We start from the raw sequence: 25,936 nt of genomic DNA, 5'->3' as shown, positions 1-25,936 counted from the left end.
TATCTAGATGAAACGTGTTAGTATTTTGCATTAAGGAACAAACAATCATGATGTGATGAATGATGCAACTAGGAAAAATTTATTATGCAAAAGAAATAAGCAAAAACTAAACTAAACCAAATGCATCTAATGCATCCCCCCAGACTTAAACTTTTCATTGTCCCAATGAAAACTAAAAATAATGTGGAGGAGATTAAAAGTAAGAGAAGTTACCAAATGATGTGTGTCAAATGCCCATGTCATTAACTTCTCCATCATGTAATTGCACTCCTCCTAATCTTTGAGTCCTATAAAAGAAAATTGACAACAAAAATTAAGTAGAGGATACATGCTTATTATGAGGAAAGAAATGAAACTAGAAAGGAACTAAAAACATGAATGAAAACAAGATTGAACTTGGGTTGTCTCCCAAGAAGCGCTTGTTTAAGGTCATTAGCTAGACCACCTCATTAGATTTATCAAAATCTCGCTCTTGGAGGGGTAAGATATTTCAACACCCTCTTACCAAGGGCTCTTATTATGGAGGGAGCTTTCATCAAAAAGTAAAGAATCGCTCTCTCCATCTTCGTCTTCTTGGAAATTCTTTCAGGAGGTCGAAGACGGTTCAGATCGAGCTTCCAATTATAGGCCTCATGAAAATCTGCACATCCAAAAGAAAAACATACCTCTCCCAAGCATGCTATATTAGATAGAACTAGAACCTTATTAAGATGAACTGAGTATGTATCATAAATTGAATCACATCCAACAAAATCTACTATTGGTGCATCTATGAAATTTTCCAAAAGATACTAACCTTGCTTTGTTGAGAGATACTTGAAAGTTCTAAACATGTGGATGTAACTTCTGAATCTTGTATTGGCTCTAGCTCTAGCTTAAGTAGTGGTGACTCTAAAAGTGGTGATTCTTGGGGCTTTGCTTCTATTGTACAAGTCCCTACACATTGGTCCACAACATGTTCAATCCTTGTAACTCTCATAATCTCAGAAGGTTGTGCGGATAAAAGAGGTGATTCTTGAGATGCTGCTTCCACAACACAGCTCTCTACACTTCCTTTCATAACATCATCATCAACACAAGCATTAAAAAATAAACCAACATCAATATTCTCAGTGGGATAATCATCTATAGGAGGATCAGTAACTTCATTTGCAATTTTAAGTTGATCTACCACATCACATTCATCATCTAAAATTCAATTTCATCATAACACCCTGTAAACCCAGAAGGTAAATCTGAAAACTTGTTATCCACTGCATTATCATCACAATCCTCATCTAAAGAGTCCTCATCTTCATATACATCCAGAAATCTACACTCAACCATATTAGTGTCATAGAATTTTCCAAAATCTTCGTTTTCATTGACCCTCACTAGCCTTTATGGAAAAGGAACCTTTAGTGAAGGTCTTGGAAAAGGTACTTCCTTTTTCCCGTATTCCCTTTGAGCTTACGGAGGAGGTCTAACTTGCTTATCTAGTGTAGGTGTGATCAATCGTTGAGGGAAAGGTACTTGTGGCCTTTGGGAACTTCCTGGAGTAATGAAACTGAGTTCTTGAGGTCTTCTATTGTTCTTCTCCTCAATTTTAAACAAATCCTTCTTCAGTAGTTCTTCATGATTCTTGCCACTTCTCAACTTAAAATTATTACATTGTTCACTAGACACTGTCTGTGTAGGAGGAGGATCTTGTTTGAACCATTTTGAAACAATGTTATCAATCTTCGCCCCCAAATGTTTGAACTCCTCATTCTGTGACTTGTGGATTTCAAAACTCTTGGATTGTTGAATTGTATTTCGTTTGACAAGCTCTCTTATATATATGGCTTGTACTTCTTGAATTTTTGAGGGAGATTCCATCCAACTTTTGTTCGACCATTCATGGAGGTTCAATGTCACTTGATCAATTAACATATATGCTTCATCTACACTCTTGTCCAGAAAATAACCTCCAGCTGATGAATCTAACAAACACTTATCTGAGAAAGAAATTCTCCTATAGAATATGTGCAGGGTCAGCCATTTTTACAAACCATGATGAGGGCATTGTCTTTGTAGACTCTTGAATCTGTTCCATGCTTCAAATAATGATTCTCCATATGCTCGAGAAAAATTTGTGATGCAATTCCTCATATAAATCGTTCTACTTGGAGGAAAAAAATGATTCAGAAATTGATTCTCCAATTGTTCCCAACTTGTGATGCTTTGAGGGTGGAGAGAATATAACCAAGTCCTTGCTTTATCCTTGATGCTAAAAGGAAATGCCGTCAATCGAACTGCATCTGCTGACACCCCTTCACAATTCACCATATCACAAAATTCTAGAAATGTCTCAAGATGTAGATAAGGATTTTCTGATATTTCTCCTCCAAATTTGTGACCTTGTATCATGAAAATTAACTCTGGGTCTAGTTGGAAATATTCTACTTCAATATGAGGCTGCATAATGGGAGATAAAAATCTTGCAGAAATGGGTGTAGAGAAATCTCTTAAGGACCTGCTTGACATGTTAGTGCTCATGGTATCTAAAAAAATTATGAGAAAAGAACAAAAATAAAGAATTAAAGACAAGAAATAAAATGCTATATGAAAAGCAAGAAAGAAAATGCAGAATTTAAATTGCAAGAAATAAAGTGCATAATGAAAACAAGAAAGAAAATGCAATGGAAAAAGAAAAATGTCTAGGGTAACTCATATGCTAATCAACTAATGTTAATCGAAAACAGTCCCTGGCAACGGTGCCAAAAACTTGTTACGATTTCGCAAGTGCACAGATTCGTCGTCAGTAATATATAAGATTGTAGAACCACAGGGACTGTTGATTAAGCACTAGAGATGTCGCAAAGTAAGTTATCTAGACAGTCGAAAGTTAGCTTTGGCGCTTGCAAACTAACGAGAGTGATTGAAGAGAGAAAGAGAAGGATGAGAGAATCGATCTTGGAGGGAATTGAGCTTTGGGAAATGGATTCTAGGATTTTGGTTTCATTATGGTGGAACCTGATATATCATGTTCTATCTTTTCCTCATTGTCAATCGACATGCATTCATTGGAAGTTAAAGCTGCTATCCTTAAGCACTAAACGGAGAAAATCCCTGTGAAATCCTATCATGGTTAACCCCTGTCACTAGGGTGCCTCAATAGATCACAAAAATGCAAATCCAATCGGTATCATTATGGATAGAGATAAGGGTTTAGTTCGGTCTCTTACTTCCTTATGGAGAAGTTGTGTCTCCTTTTAAGGGCCATTCCTAGATGTCCGTGAACGAGTTACCCCTGTCACTAGGGCCCCTCGAGTGTATGATCTAAGATCCTCTCTTTATGAAATTAGTAATTCCTACACAATCAATCAATATGATGAGATAATCTCAGCAAGTCTCATGCATATCAAATAGAAACAAAGCAAGCAAAATCATCCAATAAGTAAAGGCATAAACATGAGTCTTACATCAAACTCTATCCAAAACTACTCCATATATCTATAGAAAAGGAGATCTACTCCATTGTGAGGGAAGAACAACCCAAAACATAAAGTAAAGCATACTTACAACCCTTGATGTGAGAAGAAGGGGAAGAAGAGATGCTTGCCAAGGTTTCCAATGTTTTGGGGATGCCTCCTTGCTCTAGAGATGGACGAAACGTCAAGGGACGGCGGTGAATGAAGCTCTAGGATTTCCCCCGAAGGGGAGAACCCTTTCTTGATGAGAGGGATGAAGTCCCGAACCAAAGATGCCCCCAAGAATAGGGTTTTTGACTCTTTTATAAGTTAGGTCACGGGCGCCGCACGACCCGTCCCACGGCCGTGCGAGATCCGCATGGCCAACACTTTCCTCCCTTCGGGTTGAGTGGCACGGCCGTGCGAGATTGCATGGCCGTGTCTTCCTTCTTCTCTGGTCACACCGCACGGCCGTGCGAATTGACACGATCGTGTCTCTCTTTTGCTCTGGTTACACCGCACGGCCGTGTGAATTGACACGGCCGTGTCTCTCTTCTGCTCTAGTTTCACCGCACGACCGTGCGAATTTACACGGCCGTGCCTTCCTTCTGCTCTAGAATTGACACGACCATGTATCAAGGCCGTGTGGACTTGTAGATCATTTATAGCACATATTGACGTGGTATTCTTGAGTTGAGGTCTTCATCAAAGTTGTAGATCTTGAAGTTATCTACAAATTGGTATAATCAACAACCCAAAACTCCAACCGAGCACAAATTTATGGTCATTTTAATTTTGGTCTGCAGTGTTGAAAATTCCGCACAGGCTTCACATGGCCTCAACACCACCCACCCCCCACACACACCCTTCACACGACCATGTGGTCTCCGCACGACCAGAACTTGGAAGAAGTTAGTTTTCGCATGCCCGTGACACTCTGGAAGCTCTAGACTTCATTTAAGCTCCATTTTTGCTCCAAATCATGTCCTATCAATCAAAATAAGCAAAGAGTAGATCTCCAAACAAAATATAATGGAAGTATGACATTGTAATGAAATAGGGTGCAATAAACATAGATTATGCTAATGAAATACAAGTAGATATGCGTCAAAGCATGCATAAAAGTGTATATAATCTACGCACATCAATACATAAGATGAATTGCATGCCTCTCTCTAGTTTATAGTGAAATTGGCTCACCTGGGTTGGTCATTCCTTACAAAGGACCAGATGAGAATTGTGACATGACTGTTAACATACCCTTCATTCTACGAGAAGTCATGCTTTAAGCTATTTTAGACCAGAATACAGTACGTATCACATTGGGTCGGGTAACATCACTAATATAGGTGGTAGAAAAAGGACAACGATAAGATGACATGATAGTTAAAGTCATGATGATGTGATGGTCAATGACAAAATAACCAGGCGATCAAAGCAGTAGGAGAGAACATCCTCCATTTAGCCACCTTAGTCGCTCAGAGGCAAGGTGGGTAACACCAAGGTGAACAAGTTAAAGCTTGCGTGGGATAAGACTGGTTGACCCGGTTGACCCTTAAAGGGTAGCCCGGGATATCGATAAGACTGATCAAACCGACTGACCTTCAAGCTGAGTGAACATAGGGAGGGAAGGGCTTATAGCTTCCACTCTCAGTATAAAACAACTAGTGCCCAACCAAGTCTAAGTACGGCCGGTCAATGGGCCGACTGGAATGCTTGACCAGTTAATGAGGGGGTAATTTCCATGAGTTTCTAGGATCTCGTTATGAGTGTGCGGTCAAATAGAGCTCGGCTGAACTTAAGGTGCATAAAGCACTCAGTTCCACAAAAACTCTTTATCAACTCGACTTCATGGAAATTATATATGCATGTCCGACTGGATAAGGGGTGGTTGGGCCTAAGATAACTCAACCTTATAAAGTCGTCTATGTACGCCCGACCGAGTAAAGGGTGGCAAGGCTAATGAGGCTCCGCTTCAGGTCAGATTCTAAATGGATTGCCAGTACGCATAATATATCATGTGGTCCCTTGAATGCATTTCCAGCACATGTAAAGCCTTGTATTATTTATTGTGTATTATTTTCCTAAGAGAATGTTGATCCTGTACCAAACATAGTTAAGCGGCTTAAGTACTAGAGTAAATATAATGGCAACCTTACAAACCGACCAAGGTATATTTGACAAGGTCAACCATCCATATAGGTCAGTCAGAATATGTTCGGCTACCATCATCAGTAGAGGGTCAAAAGTAATAAGGAGCCCTAATAAGATGGCCAACTGTATGAATCGGTCGGAAGATACTAAAGTTGACTGGCCTTATAGGCCGGTCGAGATATACTTAACCGACAAGTAGTTGAGATATACTTAACGACCTGTCAGAATATGTCGGGGAATATTACTTTGGGATCCATCGTGGAGGTTATCATGTCTCTCATCAACATACTAACTATGATAACATATTCCTTTAAGCACTTCATTGAAGGCTTAAGTTATAAACGATAAAAGAGGTATACAATGGGTAAGCGGAAGATTCCTCGGACCATTATTGTATATTACCTAGGTTGTATTTTTTCCATTACCTAACAAACTCTAACACATGAGGACAACCTCATGATCACGGAGGTTATGAGAGGTGGTATATAAAGGAGGATCCTCTCCTTTGGCAAGGTACAAAAATATTTTTGCATCTGAAACCTAAGCTCTCACATATCTTCTACTGTTCTTCATTTTCACTGGCGAAGGATTGGACAAACTTGAGCATTGGAGGGCCTTGCTAGGGATCCCTTCCTTGTCTTTGGTCACTAACATGTGGTTGTATCGTCTAAGTGTGCGTAGAATTTAAGGAAGGCATTCCTTGGAGGTCAAGAAGTCTTCTCTCTGTCAACAATAAAGCCATCGTCACTAGCGCACCCTCTCTACAGCTCTCAGACAGGATCAAATTTAGAGTCATATGTGAAAATCTTCGCCTGAATTTGAGACTTGGAGATGGAAGAGGCTAGAAAGCTCACTACCATTACCTTAATACAAGAAAATCTGGAGATACTCATCAACGCTTGAACACAGATGTCACGCCCCAAAGGAGTCTGTGCTTGGCAAATGAACAGTATCTCCCCTATAACTGTGACAATATGAATTATGAATACAACCACAAGGCTACTCACAAGCTATATCATCAGCTCTCATGGTTGGAACGTACACAACCATGTAGTTATATACACAGCTCACTCGGCTGGAACAAAAATGATCACAACTACGCAGTTATATAATAAACAACCCACACGGCTGTACTAAAAACACAGCTAAAAATGGATGAAAATTCCATACAAACCAAAAAGATACAATGCATGCCGACAAGGCTTAAACACAATAGATTACCAAAACAATAACGTAGCCACAAGGCTAAACACCAATATAATGCCAATACCATAAAGAAAATGTGTAAGAAAACAAGGGTGAAGTAAAGACCATCTTCTAATGTGAATAGGGACCGACAGACAAGATGTTGGAATCCCAAGGTTATTTTTGGTGTGATCAACCAAGTTAGGTTACGTCATGTTATGTTTCGATCCCTGTGTCTAAGTGTGCAGAAGCTTAGGAGCACAGGATGTTGAGCAGAAGACGTAGCTAGCAAGAAAGATAGCATGGGAGAGAGTCGACGGGCTCGGTGCATTTGAGGGACGAGGTTCTGTGGAAGAGTACACCGGTCGATGAGAAGGACGCGCACAGCGGTCCAAGGGACGAGAAGCCGGGGAGGAAGGATGCTCGAGGAGAAGGCCAGAAATTGGGTTCGTGTGAGCCCTATTCCGTTGGCCGAAATCACCTAGGAGATCGTAGCAGGAAAGGCGTGAAATGGAGCTGCAAGTGCTACTAGAGGCGCCTTCAAAGCCTGTTGAAGGCGCCTCTGTGACTTCTGTGGAAGGAGTCTTCCCTGGCTGGAAGGCGCCTTCGATGAACAATGCGAAGGCGCTTTCCATAGCCATGGAAGGCACCTTTGACTTGGCAATTTTGATCATTGCGGAAAGGATAAAGTTTTATCCTTTGGCCTCGCTGGAGGTGTCTTCCAGCCCTATGGAAGGCATCTTCAGCCTGTGGATAAGTTTTTCCAGGGTCTATAAAAGACCCCTGGACCTAGGAAAGAGGTAACAACTTCGAAATTCAGTTTCCTAGTCATTTCTGAGCTTTCACTGTGTGTAAAAGGCTTCTCCACCTTCAATGAAGGAGATTCTTAGTGAGCTTTCATCTGTCTTGGATTAACAACTATCTAAGTTGTAACCAAGTAAATAGTAGTCATTTACTTATTTCTTTTAAGTTGTTAATTCTATTTTAATTTCTTTATTAATCTGAGTTGAAAGTTGAGAAAGGCGCTTGTTTTAGTGTTTCAGGCAATTCAACCCTCTCCAACCGACCTACTTGGACCAACAAGTGGTATCAGAGCCTATCAGTTTCAAGAGGACTAACTGCCAAATGAAGCACATGAGATGATCGGATCAAGCATCCACCCACCTACGTTCGAGGGGGATTTCGCCAACTGGAAAAAGAAGATTGAGGTATTTTTCAAAACTAATTTCGATTTACTTTTAATAATGGAATTTGGTTTTGTAACACCCGAACGCAAAGAAAAATACTACTGGACCAAAAAGGAGCAGGCTTATTTGGTGGCAAACGAAAAGCAGAGTTCCATCTTCTAAGCGTTCTACCGCCGTAAGAAGTCAACCGGATCGGAGCCTACGAGTCTGCGAAGGAGCTCTGAGAGAAATTTCTGGAACTATACGAAGGAACGTCGGAGGCGAAACTCCCGAGACGGGATTTGCTCAGAAACCAGATCAGCAACATCAAACTGGAACAAGGCTAAATCGTTGCACACCTTCATTCAAGGATCAAGGAGCTCATCACTAGACTCAAAAATCTTAGAGAAAAGGTAAGTAACTGAGATTCACTAAGGTACGCGCTTAACGCATTCCCTAGAAATACAAAATGTGCATCATTAGTAGATGCTTATTACATATCTAAGGATTTAGATTCAACTACTTTAGAAGAATTATTTTTTACTTTTAAAGTTCATGAAACGAGATGTGTAAATCCGAAGAAGGAGTCAAAGCACAACATTTCCTTTAAGGCAACAATGGACGTACAAGATTCATAATCCTCTCTTGACGACAACGAAATGGTAATGATGGTAAGACAATTTAAAAAATTATTTAAATCTATAAAATCTAACCATTTGCAGGGTAGAAAAAAAAGGACAATTAGATGCTACCACTGCAATGAAGAAGGGCATGTAAAAGACAACTGCCCTAAATTGAAGAATAAGGACAAAGGCAAGGACAAGAAGCCCGTCCAAATAAACAAAGACAAGACCCTTAAGGCGATGTGGGACGAAATGTCATCTGAATCAGAGGTTGAAACCTTTTTCGCACTTGCATTGATGGCAAGTCATCAAGAAGACAAACACGAAGCAAGCTCGTCCGAAATGAGCATCGGGAGCATCGATGAAGGGGAAGCTACATCAGAAAAATGTAGCGGTTCAGGGGGAGCTACGGATGACGGAATCGATAAGGTAAGTTAGGTACGATCTCTTCCACTTGATAAGTTAGTCAAATTTGTTAAATTCCTATCAAAAAACTATTGCAAGTTAGAAAAGAAATTATAGATTTGAAAATACGGTTATCCAAAGCATGTCCACTAGAATTATGTGATAATTTGAAAATAGAAAATGACAAATTGAAAATAGAGATAGAATATTTGAAAAATCATGCATGTTCATATAATAAAAATATTAGGAAATATAATAACTTGAACTGATATATTAATTACCATAAGGGGCAAATTAGGAAATTTCTCAGAAAAATATTCCTAAAAGATTTTTAATTAACCCAGTTGGAAGGAACCTATATTGGATTCTAAAATCTTTTATAAATTAAACTTTAATTAGATTCAGGGCTTTTAGTGAGAAAATTAAATGTTTAATTTTCTTAAAAGATTTTGTCTAGAAAGTGGTTGTTTCTCTAATAACCAAGAAGGCCTAGTGCCTCGTCACAGCATGGAAGCTAATTAATGACATAAAATATTTAATTGACTTACTATTAAGTATTTAGAAATGCATTAATTTATTTTTCAGTTAGAAATTTTTTTTAATAGTTAAAAGAACCTTAATTTTAATGTGATCAAAAGGGGGAGTAGGGAAGAACAAGTTTGACTGACTTGCAAATTTCACTTAGAATTTTTTTTTTCTTGCAAATTTTACTTAGAAATTTCATTTTACTTGCAAGTCTCACTTAGAAAATTAAGCTTTTTTGCTAAAACTTATTTTTTTTTTACCCTTAGATTTTTTTTGGCACAACATTTTTTATATGATCAAAGGGGAGAAGGGAAGATTAAGTCTAGAGGCAGGTAGTAGTTCAATTTAAATTTTAAATTAGAAAATCTTTTTGTACTTTATTGCATAATTACAATTTTATTATCTTTACTTTATGATTAGTTTACCGTAACTTAACTTGGGTTGCTCACATCAAAAAAGGGGAAGATTGTTGGAATCCCGAGGTTATTTTTGGTATGATAAACCAAGTTAGGTTAGGTCTTGTTATGTTTTGATCCATGTGTCAAAGTGTGCAGGAGTTTAGGAGCACAGGAAATCAAGAGGAAGACGTAGCTAGCGAGAAGGACAACACAGGAGAGAGTTGATGGGCTCAATGCGTCTGAGGGATGAGATACTACAGAAGAGTACACTGGTGGACAAGAAGGATGCGTGCTGCGATCCGAGAGATGAGAAGCCAAGGAGGAAGGCTGCTCGAGGAGAAGGGCAGAAATTAGGTTTGGGTGAGCCCTATTCCCTTGGTCGAAATTACCCAGGAGATCATAGCACCAAAGGAGTGAAATGGAGCTGCAAGTGCTGCTAGAAGCGCCTTCAAAGGTTGTTGAAGGAGCCTCCTCAACTTCTGTGGAAGGCTCCTTCCATGAACAGTGCGAATGCGCCTTCCATAGCCATGGAAGTTGCCTTCGACCAGACAATTTTGGTTATTACGGAAAGGATAAAGTTTTATCCTTTGGCCTCGCTGGAGGCGCCTTCCAGCCCTATGGAAGGTGCCTTCAGCTTGTGGATAATTTTTTTCAAGGTCTATAAAAAGACCCCTGAACCTAGGAAAGAGGTAACAACTTCGGTATTTAGTTTCCTAATTGTTTCTGAGCTTTCACTGTGTGTAAAAGGCTTCTCCGCCTTCAGCGAAGGAGATTCTTATTGAGCTTCCATCTGTCTTGGATTAATAACCATCTAGGTTGTAACCAAGTAAATAGTGACCTTTTACTTATTTCTTTCAAGTTATTACTTCTGTTTTAATTGCTTTATTAATCTGAGTTGAAAGTCATGAAAGCCGTTTGTTTTAGTGTTTCAGGCAATTCACCCCCTCTTGCCGACCCGCTGCGCCAACACAAGATACACTAACCGACTCTATAATCACTACCTACTACATGGGGAAAAAAATAATACATAAATGTAGTGGTGAGTGCGGGTCACTCAATGGGTTATAGGCAAGATAGTGCATGGTCTATATAAAATATGGAGATCAAAGTATACAGTCTCATCAAGAAAATAAGAACATGATCATAAACCGACATAATGAATGCATCTACATATAACTGACATAATGAATACACATATCCAATCCGGATCTAACATATAAGATCATGATCACCCATGACATAATAAACATACATTCCCAATCTGGAATCGAAAATACAGTATAATGATCAGTAAACTCACCAGGGATCAGCAACATATCTGCTCGTAATACCTGAGCAATATAACCAATAATATATACATGTATAATAAATGACATATATGACAACCATATGCAACAATGATAACTCAAATAAGTGCAACATATCACAATCACATTTTGCTATTATCTACTAGACATGTATGCAGATATATCTCTATAGATGCACTGTGCAACATATGCAAAAAATGCATGTGCATGCTCCATGGTCACCTCCGCCACCTCTCAAGACACCATGACCCCTGTATGGCTGGGAGGATTGGGTCTGTGACAAATGTACTACCCTCCAATCACTATAAAGAAACTGAGGCAGACAGTGCGCTAAGTAATTATCTAACTACATGGCATCAGAATCCCTAACTGCTCACAACGCCGGATGTCACTCCACAAGCTGAGTGGCCGGGAGGCACGAAAGGACAAGCAGCAACTAGCTACCAAAATCCATGAGTGGCCGAGTGTGCAGCACTAACACGAATGACTGATGACTCTCTCACACCACAAGGGAGACATTGGTCGTCAACATGTAGTGCAATGATGAACATGATATATATATATATATATATATATATATATATATATATATAATCATGATATCGACACAATCATCATCAATGCAACATCCTAATCATCATATGTTGGACTAATTGTGATTTTATAAAACTTATGAGGTATAATTGTGATTTTATAGAACTTACCTTTAAGTTTAAGAGGTACTTTACGGTCACATAAAACACTTGACGCTCCCCTCCATTTCACCCATCCTGCTTGTATTCTATGTAAGCCATCTCTCTCAATCCCTCCATCGTTTTGCAAAAATGATCCTAAATATTTAAATCTCTCGGTTCCGGGCAACTCATCCTCTACTATCTTAACAATTGCTTCATTACTTCTAATATTGCTAAACTTAAATTCCATATATTTTGTTTTTAATCTACTAAGCTTAAAATCTTTCCCTTCAAGATTATAGTTTAGCATTTACTCCTTCATGTGTTTCATCTACCAAAAATAGTATCATTTACAAACAACAAGCACCATGGTACTGTGTATTGAATGTACGCAGTGAGTTCGTCCATAATTAGTATAAAAAGATAGGGACTTAGAGCTGATCCTTGATGTAACCCTATCTTTATTGGAAATGCTTCAGTTACTCCACATGAAGCCTTTACTCTGGTCGTTACATTCTCATACATATCCTTAATTAGTTCAATATATGTTATGCTAACACCTCTCTATTCTAAAATTCTCTATATAATTTCTCTTAGGACTCTATCATAAGCTTTTTCTAAGTCAATGAATACCATGTGTAGATCTTATTTTTGCTCCCAATATTTTTCAATTAATTGTCTAAGAAGATGTATAGCTTCTATTGTCGACCTTCTAGACATGAATCCAAATTGATTTTCTGTCACTGTGGTCTCCTTCCTTAATCTTTTTTCTCTTACTTTTTTCTAAAGTTTCATAGTATGACTTATTAGTTTAATACCCCTATAGTTTGCATAATTTTGTGTGTCTCCCTTGTTCTTATATAAGGGAACTAGAGTACTTATTCTCTATTAATTAGACATTTTTTTCATTCTCAATATCATGTTAAATAATTTTGTAAGCAATTCAATACCTTGTTTTCCTAAGCACTTCCATACCTCTATCAGAATATCATTTAGTCAAATGAATTTTCCATTGTGCATCTCATTTAAAGTTTATTTTACTTCTGAAGTTTGAATTCTATGATGAAAATTAAAATTTCTATGCTCATTTGACCTACTTAAATTACCTAAGTTAAGTTGGTCACTTAAACCTTCATTAAAAAGTTAATGAAAATACCTCTTCTACCGCTCTTTTATTTCTCCATCGTAAATCCTATCATAAATCATTTTAAATACACTAATTATCCAAGCAACAACAAATTATAAAATCTACAACATAATCAGATTAACATCATCAACTATGCCAATACTAACCTAATCTGATGATGTTTGCTGATGGCTCATGACCGGAGGGATTCATAATCGAAACAGTGACCCGATCTATAGATCGCCGACAACAAGGATTGATGAAGCTACAAAGATTGATCATCTTGTTGGTGTGGGAAGTATCCGACGATCGAACCCAAGTTTTGATAATGTAAAAGGAATCAAAGTTAAGCTTATTTGTGATCTAACATGTCTGATGGAGATTGCAGGAAAGTCCTAAGTGTTCTTTGGCAAAAGTCATAACTACGGTTAGGTAAGGTGAAAATCCCAAGGGGTGGTAACCTTAGGTCCTAGGGGGTGGTTACCCTAGGTGGAGGAAAATCCTAAGGGGCGGAAACCTTAGGTCCTAGGGGGTGATAACCCTAGGCGGTGAAAATCCTAAGGGGGGGGGGGGGGGTAACCTTGTTGGTTAATCCTAGGAAAACGTACCGGTTCCACTGTACAAAATTTTTTTGTACAAGTGTCGAACCTTTCCTTAAATAACCTATTGTGTTCTTTAGAAGTTAAATTAGGAATCGCAGACGGAACTTAACATCATTGATTCCAAATTTAACTTATCTGTTCTTAATGGTTTAGATTTGAATCGCAAGCGGAATTTAACACTATTGATTCAAATCTACCTAAGTTATTAATTCCATAAATATTAATTTCCAAAATTGGCTTCCAGGACTGCATGGCGAGGCACATGGCCTTCTTGGATATGGGAGCAACCACCACCGCCTAGGCAAAGCCTTTTAAGGAAAGCTAATATTTATTTCCATAAATAACTCTAGGTTAACCAAAAAGAACAATCGAATCACAAATTTGAAAAAGAAGAAAACACAAAATTGAAAAATAAATTCGATAAACTAGATCTAATTGGCTCTTGTATTTAGAATTCTTACAAAGAAAATAACTAGTATGATGCGGAAGAAAACTACTAGTTATACATTCTCTTTATAAGCTAATGACCTCGAGATCTTTTACCGTATTCCTTGCCTCGCCTTGGACATCGTGTGGGCGACGATCCCCCAAGATGAACACCACCCAAAAAAGTCCTTCCTCTTCCTCTAGAATTCGGCCACCACCACCACCAAGGAGAAGAGAGCAAAGGGATAGGAAGAAGGGAGAGGGCCGGCCACCAAAAGACCTCCAAGCAATAGAATAAGAGTTGTATCTCATGAAGCCCCCTCACCTCTTCTTTTATATTACTTGCCCAAGGCAAATAAGGAAAAACTTTTTACAAAAAATAAAATCATCCAAGAGTTTTTCCTTTTCCCTTTTAATTTTTCCTTTTCTTTCCTCTTGATTGAATCAATCACCAAATTTAATTTTGTGATGATTTTAAAAAATTTAATATGGTCGGCCACTTGCTTGGGCACCAAGCAAGGTGGCCGGCCTCTTCATCAAGGGGAAAAAGGAATTTTATTTTTATAAAATTTTACAAGAAAAACTCTTATAAAATTTTACAAGCTCTCTTTCCTAAAGTAGGAGTTAAAAAAGGAAAGTTTCTAAAAATTAAAACCATGTTTTAAAATTTAAAAACTCTCTTATAAAATTTCCCTTTTTAACATGATGATAGAAAATTTTAATTTTAAAACTTATCTCCATTTTTTCTTAAACCATGAGGATGGTTAAAAAAGGAAAGTTTTAAAACTTTTAAAACTCTCTATTAAAACATGTGGCCAAAATCAAATAAGGAAAGTTTTTAAAATTAAAATCTCTCTTTTAAAACTTATAGTTTTTTACAAAGAGAAGATTTTTAAAAATTCAAAAACAACCCTCCTTGTTTGAATATTGTGGCCGGCCCCTTCATGCTTGGTCACCAAGCAAAGGGCCAACCCTTATAGGAGAGGATGAGGCCGACCCTTGCTTGGTCACCAAGAATTGGACGGGCCCACTTCTTGGACACCAAGAAGAGCCTTACATTTGGATGGACTTGAGGCTATAATGAGGCTACGACAGGGACCTAGAGGAGAAATTGGTTTTGGCCTTCCGATGAGCTTGAGTATCCTGTGTTCGCCCCGAACACACAACTCAAGTTCATCGATAATAACTCATTCCACTAGAGAGTTATTACCGCACTACCGCACCATTCCCAAATTACATTATGGGCTCCTTCTTATTATGAGTGTGTTAGTCTCCCTGTGTTTAAGATTACGAATGTCCACTAATTAAGTAAGTTACTGACAACTCACTTAATTAATATCTAGCTCCAAGAATAGTACCACTCAACTTTATTGTCATGTCGGACTAGGTCCACCTGCAGGGTTTAACATGACAATCCTTATGAGCTCCTCTTAGGGACATTCTCAACCTAGATAACTAGGACACAGATTCCTTCTATAATCAACAACACACACTATAAGTAATATCATTTCCCAACTTATCGGGCATATTGATTTATCGAGCTAAACCTCACCCTTTGATAAGTCAAAGAAATAAATATTAAATATATGTGCTTGTTATTATATTAGGATTAAGAGCACATACTTCCATAATAACTAAGGTCTAGTTCATTTAGTAAGTCAGTACAAAAAGAACTTACCTAAATGATCCTACTCAATACACTTAAAGTGTATCAGTGTAATTTATTAGTCAAGATAAACTAATACTTAATTACACTATGACTATTCTGATGATTTGTTCATTTCTATCTTAGTCGCGAGCAACTGTTTATAATTTATAGAGAACCGACAACATGATCTTCTGAGTGTGACACCACACTCCATGTTGTCTACTATATAAATTAATTGAACAATTATATTTAACAAATAAATGCAGATATTGACCAATGTGATTCTTTTATTTCAACAAATAAATGTTTACAAAAGCTAGGCTTTTAGTATACACTCTAACAATCTCCCACTTATACTAAAAGACTAAGCTGCCATATCTGTTGCCTTACATCTTATTCCCATTCCCTCCACATGACGATCAAAAGCTTTCGCCGAAAGGGCCTTTGTGAAAGGATCTGCTAGGTTATCTTCTGATGCAATCTTGGCGACGACAACTTCTCCTCGCTTGACGATGTCTCGTATCAGGTGGTACTTGCGCTCTATATATTTTCTTGCCTTATGAGCTCATGGTTCCTTCGAGTTTGCAACTGCACCGCTATTATCACAATAAATTGTGATGATCTTGGGCAAATCAGGAATCACATCTAAGTCCATTAGAAAGTTCCTTAGCCATACAGCTTCTTTGGCTGCCTCAGAGGCTGCCACATACTCAGCTTCCATGGTTGAGTCCGAGACACATTTCTGCTTAACACTCCTCAATGCAATGGCTCCACCTCCTAGAGTAAACACATAGGCTGACGTTGACTTACTATTGTCCCTATCTGATTGGAAGTCTGAATCCGTGTAACCCACAGGGAGCAAATCGTCTGCTTGGTAAAATATCATATAATCTCTAGTCCTTCTCAGGTACTTTAATATATGCTTTACCATAGTCCAATGCCCTTGTCTAGGGTTACTCTGATATATGCTAACCATGCCCACGGTAAAACAGATATCAAGTCTCGTACACAGCATTGCATACATAAGGCTTCCTACTGCTGAAGCATAAGGAAGTGCCTTCATGTCCTCAATCTCCTTTGATGTCTTCAGGGACATCTCTTTAGATAAGGCTACTCCATAACTAAAAGGTAAGAAACCTTTCTTGGAGTTTTGCATGCTAAAACGAACAAGGATTGTATCTATATATAAAGCTTGGGATAGGCACAACATTTTATTCTTGCGATCCCTTATAACTTTGATCCCAAGAATATATTCACATTCTCCTAAGTCCTTCATATCAAATTGTTTGGACAACCATACCCTTACGTCTGACAATACCTTGACATTGTTGTCAATAAACAAAATATCATCTACGTATAGTATAAGAAATACTACCACGTTTCCATTACACTTCTTGTATACACAAGACTCATTGGACACTGAATAAATCCATATGACTGGATTACTTAGTTAAACCGGATGTTTCAAGATCTTGAAGCTTGCTTCAGTCCATAAATGGACTGATTGAGCTTACACACTAGATGCTCTTTGCCCTTTTCAATGAACCCTTCTGGTTGCTTCATATGGATGTTTTCTTCAAGACTTCCGTTAAGGAAATCTATCTTGACATCCATTTGCCAAATCTCATAATCCATATGAGCGGCAATGGATAAGAGTATCCGGATAGACTTAAGCATGGCTACCGGTGAAAAAGTCTCCTAATAATCGATTCCCTCTTTCTGAGTATACCCTTTCGCAACAAGCCTTGCTTTGAAGGTTTCTACCTTCCCATCTATCCCTCTTTTCCTTTAGTAGATCCACTTGCATCCAATGGCTTTTACACCATCAGGTGGTTCTACTAGCTCCCAGACCTTATTAGAGTATATAAACTCTATTTCATAATTCATTGCCTTTTGCCAAGATACTGCATCTATATCTTTGAGTGCTTCATCATATGTTCGGGGATCAGGTTCATGTTTATCCGGGATCAAGTCCGAAGACTCTCCCAAAAACATGAATCTCTCAGGCTTCCTTACAACCCTCCCACTACGACGAGGCACCGTCTGTGGCTGTGTATCATGTGTGACACGTGTTGCAGACTCTTGTGGTACTTCATCTTGTACTGTTGGTACTGAAGTAGACGTGCCCTCTCTAAGTTCTTCTAGACCAATTTTGCTACTGGGCTTGTGATCCATTATATAGTCTTCTTCTAAAAACTGGGTATTGATGCTAACAATGACCTTCTGGTCTTTAGGACTAAAATAAACCACCTTTCATTCCTTTGGGATAAGCTACAAACACACGAACTTCTGTACGAGATTCTAACTTATCAGCATCTGGTTTCAGCACATGTGCTGGACTACCCCAAATCTGAATATGTCTTCGACTAGGCTTTCGCCCATTCCATAATTTTGTGGGAGTAGAAGATACAGATTTAGAAGGTACTAAGTTCAGAATGTGCGCTGTCATTTCCAGAGCGTATCCCCAAAACGAATTTGGTAATTCTGAATAACTCATCATCGATCTAACCATCTCCATAAGAGTCCTATTCCTTCATTCTACCACACCATTCTGTTGGGGTGTACCAGGTGTGGACAATTGGGATTGAATCTCGGCCTCTGATAAGTAATTCCTAAACTCTCCTAAGAGGTATTCACCACCACGATCAGACCATAGTGTCTTGATACTTTTACTTAGATGTTTCTCCACATCAGCCTTGTATTCTTTGAACTTATCAAAGCACTCAGACTTACGGCGCATTAGGTAAATGTATCCATATCTTGAATAATCGTCTATAAAAGAGACAAAATATTCAAAACCACCTCTAGCCTGGATAGACATAGGACCACACAAATAAGAATGAACCAATTCTAACGCTTCTTTGGCTCTATACCCCTTGGCCTTAAAAGGTCTCTTGGTCATTTTACCTTCCAAGCAGGATTCACATGTTGGAAAGTTTTCCAACTCTAATGGACCTAAGAGTCCATCGGTTACAAGCCTTTGAATCCTACTTAAGTTAATATGACCAAGCCTTAGATGCCAAAGATGCGTTTGGTTCATTTCCGAAGGTTCTTTTCTCTTAGGTCCTAGGGGGTGGTAACCCTAGGTGAAGGAAAACCCTAAGGGGCGACAACCTTAGGTCCTAGGGTGTTGTAACCCTTGGTGGTGAAAATCCTAAGGGGGGGGGGGGTAACCTTAGGTCCTAGGGGGTGGTAACCCTAGGTGGAGAAAAACCCTAGGGGGCGGTAATCCTTGGTCCTAGGGGGTGGTAACCCTAGGAAGAAAGTCCAGTCGGTCTGGAGGACCGGACTGGCATCAGATAATCTCTTCTGAGGGAAGTAGGTGAGGACGCGTTCCCCGCAGAGGGAACAGTAGGCGTCGGATCGACCTAGAGTTTCCGGTCGAAAATCTGAAGTCAGACCCGGACAGTCTGATGACTGTCGATCACTTTATTTATCATGTTTATATCTGTTCTAACTTTGTCTTTCAGGGTATGTGGCTGTTTTGGGACTAACGTGTCTTACAGGTACAAAAGGAACAAGCTAAGCCTCGGATGAACAGTGTCTGAGGCGCCTCCATGGAGCTTGGAGGTGCCTCGGGTGCAAGGCTGGAGCAGTCTGTGAAGTGAGCTTTGAGGATAGTGGAGGCACCTTGGACTGCTTCTTGGAGACGCCTCCATGGGGCATTGGAGGCGCCCTCAGGCGGATAAGAGGTAGCGGCGAGAGCTCATCGACAGCGAGGATTTCGGGATAAAACTTTGGGTTGGAGGCGCCTCCATGGGGCATTGGAGGAGCCCTCAATGAATTATTTAAGCAGGTATTGAGGCAACAACAAAATAATCAATTCTCTTTTATCAATGCGCTGCTAACAAGACGACCCAAGAGTGCTGTTTCAAGTCACTGACATCCCGGAGCTTCATTTCCTTAATCTTGTTGTTGGTATTGTTTTAATTTGAGCTGTAACTGTTATACTTGTACACTTTCTCGATATTATAGATGTTACCCACCGAAAGCAATCAACAATCGCGGGCCTTGGAGTAGGAGTCACCCAAGGCTCTGAACCAAGTAAATCACTTGTGTTCGCGTTTGTTCTCTTTTAATTTCGCTGCTTATTACTCGCTATTTTTTGAATCTGAAATGTGTGAAAGCCACGAGCGCTATTCACCCCCCTCTAGCGCATCTCGATCCAACAATTGGTATCAGAGCGGGGTAGCTTTGATTTGGTGCAACCACCAATCAAGCAAGTTTTTCGTGGTGTTTTTCAATTTTCGGAGTCAAATGGAATTAGTACTGTTGCTATATTCCAATCTTTTTTTATTGAGTCGATTTCTGCTCATAGTTGGTGCAACTCCACCCGAGTCCACTTTTCTTTATTATACATCCTGCACTATTAATCCAGGATCAAGTCCTGGGATATTCTTCTTGTTTGTTTCCTTTGTGTATATTCTCTAAATGGCCCAACAAGAAGGCTACAGCACTGTCCGTCCTCCGCTATTCACCGGAGATGATTTCGGGTACTGGAAGGGCAAAATGGAGACTTTTCTGAAGATCTGGTTCGAGATGTGGATGATCGTCAAGACTGGATTTGAACTACCAACTGACGAAGATGACAAACCAACACCCTACGAAAACATTGATCCAGCATTAATCAAGAAGGTGGAAGCAAATGCCAGAGCTACTTGCACCCTCCAGTGTGGACTAATAAAAGAGGAGCTCAACCACGTTGGCCCTTTCTCTAGTGCCAAGGGATTGTGGGAGAAGCTTATCAAGCTTCATGAAGGAACACCCGACACCAAGGTAAGTAAAAGAGACTTAATATTTAATAAGTTATATAATATTAAATTGCAAGAAGGTGAGACGGCTACCCAACTCCACGCCCGGATACAAGATCTACTCATTGGGATACATGCGATAAGGCAAAAGGTAGACAATAGGGATGTAATCAGGTATTCCTTAAACGCCTTTACGAGGAATACCTTGTGGGCATCCATGGTAGATGCCTACAAGGTCTCTAACGACCTTTCTGTTATTAAATTAGATGGATTGTTTGTTGAGTTTAAACTTCATGAACTGATTAACTCACGTTCGACCGAGAAAGGTTTGGCTTTGATTGCAGGTACAGGAAAAGCATGCGAGTCAAAAACAAAGCACAGAACCGAACCGGAGTCAGAAGAAGAGCCGGATTCAGACAACGACGACAACGAACTCACTGCCGAACTTGTCAACCTGGTGAGGAAGCTCTACAAGAAAAAGAAAGGCTTCAACAAGAAGGACCTCAAAAAGGCAATTCAATCCAAGGAGGCCCAAGCAAAGGTAAAATTCCAGGTGACATGCTACGGGTGCAATCAGAAGGGGCACATCAAGGCGAACTGCCCCGAACTAGAAGGATCCAAAGAAACCAAGAAGGAAGAAGGCCCTGAAGGCGACGTGGGACGAGTCTTCTTCTGATGAATCCGACGACAAAGAACTCGAGCAGGCAAGCTTTCTTGCGTTGACGGTCCGGGACTACACCAACGAGTCCGGAAGCGAGGACGAATTAGAAGCTGAGTCCGAGAGAAGCCACGGACTTGCATCCGTTTCCGATGGGCCAAACCCCTCTATAAGTAAATGTCATTTATACAATTTAATTAATTATTTAATGCGTAAAGTAGCTAAGTCCAATGTTCGGATCAAGTCACTTCTAAAGGAGGTAACATCCCTTAAAGAAGCGACTAATACCGAATACTTGATTGACCCAATTCAGACTAGAACCTCAACTCAAGTCCAAAACCTTGAGGAAGAGAATTCCAGCCTGAAAAGTCAAGTCAAGGATTTGAAAATTGCATTGGAATAGTTTACACTCGGTTCCAAGAATCTTGACTTGATTCTTGGAAAACAAAAAGCCGTTTACAATCGATCCCGACTAGGATTCAAAGCAAAAAGGAAATTTTGATCTTATTTGTCTTTAGTGAACAGACCGAATAGTAAAATAGTCCAAGTATGGGTACCTAAGTTCAACCTGGCAAATCAAGTTAGACTTGGTCAATATTTGATTACCAAGGATCAAGTACATTACCTTGATAGACCATATCAAGGCTATGATCCAGGGGGAGCAAATAGGAAAAATATCCAAATAAAATGATAAACCATGAAAGGAATATAACTCAAATCTAATTAAATAAAATTATCAATAATGTAGGAGGAAGCTCCAGAATAGCTGGCACCTCCAAAACTAACCTACCCGGTAGGGTAATTAGTACTAATTAGAAAGGGAACAAGTTTAACTTGACCTATGGTACTAGTGAAATTTTGGATGATAGTACGTTAGGGAAGTTTAGTCTATGCATGTCTAGGAAGATATGGCTTCGACCTGGTGCATTTGGCTAAGTGGAACTAACCGAAGCTACTCTTTATGGATCCTAACCAGTTAGACCAAGATTTTAATTAGGTTCAGTGGATAGGACTATTTGAAAAACCTCGAAGGCATGGTTACTTTAATGATGTCCAAGTGACTCACCATAGCCCAGAAGTTTATCCAGAGAATGTCTATTTGTTGAACCCAAAGCTAAACCTGAATCTAACACAAAGTTAAACCAAACCCTATAATTAAACTCAATTAATCTCACAAAATTATAGGATTCCCTGATTTAAAATTTAGATTGGGTGAGATGACTAAGATTTTTTAAAAAAATCTTTTTAAAAAACTTATTTTAAAAATCCTTTTAAAAACTTATTTAAAAATTTATTTTAAAATTCTTTTAAAACTTATTTAAAAAATCTTTTAAAACTTATTTAAAAGATTCATTTTAAAACTTAAAAAATTCATTTTAAAACTTATTTAAAAAATTCTTTTAAAACTTATTTAAAAATTCTTTTAAAACTTATTTGAAAATTCCCTTAAAACTTATTTTAAAATTCGTTTAAAAACTTATTTAAAAAAAATTATAAAAATAAACAAATAAATAAATAAATATATAAAAATAAAAAAATGCTAATTCCTCTAAAGGCGGCGAACGAAGGCGCCTCTGCTATGGCAGAGGCGCCCTCTAGGATCTGCGACAAAATTCCCTCTGAAAACCACTAAGGCACCTCGGACCGAGTCCGAGGCGCCCTGAACGAAACATTGGAGGCGCCTTCAAAGAGCTTGAAGGCGCCCTCAATACCAACATATGCAGCGAACAGAAAGTTCGCTGCAGTTCACTTTCTCGCCGAAAACCAACGATCCGAGGCACCTTCCTCCCTTGTTTTCTACCTTATACCTCCGTTAACACCTCAGAATGCCTCCTAAGTATAATCTTAACCTATCTATTGTTCATATATATCACTTTTGTCTATTTCATTTTTGTATGAATTGCTTGAATCAAAATAGGAAACGCTGAAACATTGATCCTGCTCCCGCTAGCATACCTTCCACCGATCCTAGGTTCCCCTTAGAGCGGCATAGGATTGAGTTCACTAGACATAAGTTTACCACTATTAAACCTAGGTACTTGAATAGTGCATTTTTTGCTCAATTTTGTCAGCCTACGGTCCAGATGATAGAGCACTATCAACTTAGAAAACTGGTTTATTGCAATCATGCAATAAATTAGGACCTATGTGCTCAGTTCTTCAATAACCTTGAGAAGGTTAACGATCTGACCTACTCCTCCAGAGTAGGTGGACAGGATATCCAGTTTACCCCTTCTTTGATTCGCACTAGTTTAGACCTTAGATCATCTGCATGTCCCTTTTTGTGTTACCCGGCTAGGGATTTACCATTTGCTGACCCCTATTCCCACATCACATTAGACACCATCTACATGTATTTCTTTGGGGAGGAGAGACCAGAGGTCCTGACTGAGTTTAGGCCACTCTCCCTTAGGATTCAGGACTATGTTATGTAAAGAGTCCTGACAGCATGTATTTTGTCGATAACATCTCGGGATGTCTAGAAGATGCGACCTTCACATTCCTTTTTTCTATATGCATTATGTCAGCGCTTAGACATAGATATAACATTACATATGTTCCATAACATCGTTCATGCATCTAGTCTAGTCACGTCCCTTGAGATCCACATGCCCTACTGTCACATCTTGACATCTATTTTCTCGACCCTTGGGATTGATACCACCCAGGGGACAGTTGTCCCTCTAGGACATTATGATGAGTTCAGGCAGCGTAATCTCATATTAGCTCACATAGATATCACCACTGAGGGGATCCTAGCTTGGAAAGGTAGACCACAACCAGCAGACGACGAGTTTGTTGCCTTCTTTGCTTCAGCCGAGGGAGAGGACTGGTTAAAGTTTACAACCGAGGATATTCATGGATATCCCTCCACTTCGGCAGGGCCCTCGACCTCAACACAGCCATCCACCTCCTTATCGATCAAGGACCGACTTACGCGTCTCGAGGTTCAGTCCGCACAGTCACGATGGCTTATCCTGGACGAACTTTGCTTACTTCGTGCAGAGATAGCCTCCGACTTTTCCTCTCTTCGTCAGGGACAGCCTGCGCCCGAGCAGCCCCCACCACCAGCTGACGATACTTCTGCCTGACTCTATCCATCTATGCATTGTATTTGATCGTAGACATCCATGCATTGTATATTGGATCTGGACATCTCCTTAGTACTTTGGTTGCTTAGATGCTTGATTAGTTGTACTTTTATCTATGTTAGCACTTATTTGATCTTCTTTACTCTTAAATTGATTTTTAAACTCTAGGTAAAAAATGTTTTCAAAATCCCAATTTTATTAGACTTTCAAAATTTGGACTTAGCTTAGGCACTAACACTAGAAATCATGTTCCTCTAGTTTTAGTCAGAGCATCTCACAAACACCCTGGGCTTAACTTGCTTATGTTTGAAAGAAACTTAGAATGGCGTGAGATGCATAGGGTATAGCCTAGACTTCAGAATGCTTATTTCTGAGCATCGCAGTAAGTCTGGGTGTTAAAAACCAACATTATATTAATCAAGTTAAGTCATCCAGACCTAGTCAAATCTAACTGGATCAATTGACTTAACTTGACTAACCAAGTGAAAGTTGTTGCCATCTAGGTAATCAACTAGTAGCTAAATGGTTAGACATGCGGTCAAGAAGATTAAGTGATTAATTTTAATAATTTTAGATTACTCATGCTTGGACTTTAGGACTTCTTGAACTTATGTGAAAATGACCTTAGTTGCAACTTTACAAGCTTATTTTTTCTCAAAAGCTTTTTAAAACTTAGTCGTTTTTGAAGTCTTTTCAAAATCCAGATTTTCAAATTACTTTAACAAATATTTTTTCAAATTAACCTAAATCTTTGCTAAATATCTCTCAAAAGGCTTGTTAAATTTAGCTTAGTGTTTTTTAGTTTTTTCAAAAAAAATGATAAATATTATTTACAAGGTTTCAAAATTTAACTAAGAGTTTTAAAGTTTTTTTTTTAAGTATTTTCAAAATTCAATTCTTCTTACAAAAAGCTTTCTAAACTAAGTATCTTTTAACTTCTTTCAAAATTTAGCTAAATATTTTTTAGATTCTTTTAAAACTAAGCTAAGTATTTTTCGAAAAAGTTTAAAAAAAACTTTTCGAAATAAAGAAAATGTCTTTTAAAAAGGCTTTAAATGAAATATTTTTCAACAAAGCCTTTCAAATATTAACTCATCAAATTAAGCACTTTACAAGCTTACCTAGCCTTTTTAGCCTTTCAATATTAGCTAAGTTACTTTTCAAAGTCTAAATATTTTCCGTGGCTAAAGTCATTTTTCAAACTTAATCAAGAATATTAATTTATAAAAGTTAAAAGTTTCACTTAGCTAAAAGTTTTACAATAATATTAACTCTTAAAAGTTAAAACAAGCTAAGGTCGTTAATCACTGTTCCTTTTTACTCCCTTGTTTATTTTGATATATGGCAAAGGGAGAGAGTAGGAACATTCAAAGCAAAATTTAAAATTTAAATTAAAAAGAGCTCTTATTAAGGGGGAGCCTTACATCGTTAAAAGTTTAAGTATGTTCTAGCTTAAGTTATGCATGCATTTAAATTGATTTACTTAAGCTTGCTTATGTTTCTTACTTAAACTTTGAAGATCATTTATGCATCTATTTTACTTAACTTTGAATTTTAGTTGTCATAATCAAAAAGGGGGAGATTGTTGGTGCGGGAAGCATCCGACGATCGAACCCAAGTTTTGATAATGGCAAAGGAATCAAAGTTAAGCTTATTTGTGATCTAACATGTCTGATGGAGATTGCAGGAAAGTCTTAAGTGTTCTTAGGCAAAAGTCCTAGCTACGGTCAAGCAAGGTGAAAATCCTAAGGGGTGATAACCTTAG

The 25,936-nt window shown here is 38.6% G+C and overlaps 1 non-coding gene across 1 annotated transcript; it reads left to right on the top strand.

Annotated features, from left to right (window-relative positions):
* The first annotated feature begins 2,026 nt into the window (after window positions 1–2,026).
* LOC122028297 lies at window positions 2,027–2,132 on the top strand. The gene has a single exon (XR_006124704.1). It is a non-coding gene; the product is annotated as a small nucleolar RNA R71 (small nucleolar RNA).
* Window positions 2,133–25,936: the final 23,804 nt, after the last annotated feature.

The sequence above is a fragment of the Zingiber officinale genome, chromosome 10A, assembly GCF_018446385.1.
Source record: "Zingiber officinale cultivar Zhangliang chromosome 10A, Zo_v1.1, whole genome shotgun sequence".
NCBI lineage: Eukaryota > Viridiplantae > Streptophyta > Magnoliopsida > Zingiberales > Zingiberaceae > Zingiber > Zingiber officinale.
This window is presented reverse-complemented; position numbering and strand designations above follow the sequence as displayed.